Consider the following 1,778-nt stretch of genomic DNA (forward strand, 5'->3'; position numbering starts at 1 on the left):
TGCCGGCCGACCTCTTCGTTGACGTCGGCAGACGGGTATACACCGCCCGCCTGCCCCTCCCTCGCACCGCCACTGGATCATCTCTACAGGATTTAAAACCCAACCTGGGGAAAAGCAGGCTACTCAGGCCCCACCTTTGGCTTATCAGGAACGCGCTCTGCACGCGGGAAGTGAACTCTACTCACTTCCCGTAAGATACACACACGCACCTCTCACGAACATAGCCACGCCACACGCACAAACATCTACACTTACTTTTTCTTCGACTAAAATTCGCTTCCTTTCTAACTTTCTCTTCTGCTACATCTTCCCATTTCAGTTTACCTCCCACTAAAGATTTTTCCGTTTTTTCCACCTTTCTCTACTACTACGCCTCCTACCATTTTCAAACTTTTGTTGGTGACCCTAATCCTACTCCCGGCGTCGGCGCCACCGTCCAAGCTCCCAGTCCATTTCTCCCGAGCCACGACCACAAACTGCCCCAAATCGCTCGCTAATTCGCCCGGTGGTAATAGCCCTCTTTTATACGCTATTATCTTTTTATTTTCTTACAGACATTCTTCCCCTCCCACAGAAACCGATCCCGCGCAAGCGGGTGGTCTTTCCTAGGAATTCAGAATTCAGAATTCTCTGTTTATACAGAGTCCCTTGCTAACTAATCTCGTACTTTGTCTAGTCTTATGCTAGTACTTTTCCACTTTGCTGGACTTAGACTTTTAGTCGTAGAATTATCTCGACTTTGTATTTTTTACGTAAACTATTATGTAGGACTTAGTTTCCCATTCAAATTGTCGATATTTCTCGACCTTACTTCGTATTGTCTTTGTGAAGACTATTTTCTATTGAATGTCGATATTTGATCGACTATTTATATTTACTTAGGTCCTGGCGAATTTAGCCATTTATGTCCTAAAGGACCCATTGACTGGTATATATTTATTTTTTTTGGACATTTCTTTGTCATTGTGAACATAACTGTGTATCGGATCTTGTAATTTATGCTCGCTTGGCGACCTCTATTTTTCGATCTTGTTTGTTTTTGTTTCTGTTTGAAGGAAATAATTATTCTTTAATTAGAACTCTAGTTTCTTGAACCTGGCCCTTCCCCTAGTTGTCACACTAGCTAGGTTGATAAATCCTTCCCTTTGATTGTTGGTGTCTTCTGTACAGATGTGTGATGCTTCTTCTGTTTTCCTTGTTTTCTTATCGAGTCCTTTATTGATAATTTGCGTGTTTTGCCAGTCTGGGAAGTGTCCGGGTTTATCTATGTGTACGACCAATGAGTTGTGAGATCTGTGGTGTTTGATATCATTTTTGTGTTCTTAAATGCGTTTTTCTATGCCACGTGATGACTCGCCAATGTAAACTCGTGGACATCCCTTGCATCTTAACTGATGTGTACGCTATCTTAACGCCTGTTGTTCGCAAAAGAGTTTCAATGGACTTGGCTTTATTTATTTATTTATTTTTTTCTAGGTGGTGCCGAGATATTCGATCGTGATTTTATCATCTGTTTTCTTTCTTGCGGCAGTTTCAACGGCTTTCTTTTTAATTTGTGAAGTAATCCTTTCGGGTATTTTAGCTTCTTAAACGCTTCAATGATGTATTTATATTCATCTATAAGAAATTCTGCACTACATATTCGGATTGCCCTCAGAAAAAAATCCTATGACTATTCCCCGTTTCGTTTCTTCGGTGTGTGCTGACTGACAGTGTATAAAGTCATCCTTGTTGGTAGGTTTTCTGTATACAGAAAATTTGATAGTGTCGTCCATTCG

Source organism: Oratosquilla oratoria, chromosome 40, assembly GCF_046742065.1.
Source record: "Oratosquilla oratoria isolate Oo_2021 chromosome 40, ASM4674206v1, whole genome shotgun sequence".
Classification (NCBI taxonomy): domain Eukaryota; kingdom Metazoa; phylum Arthropoda; class Malacostraca; order Stomatopoda; family Squillidae; genus Oratosquilla; species Oratosquilla oratoria.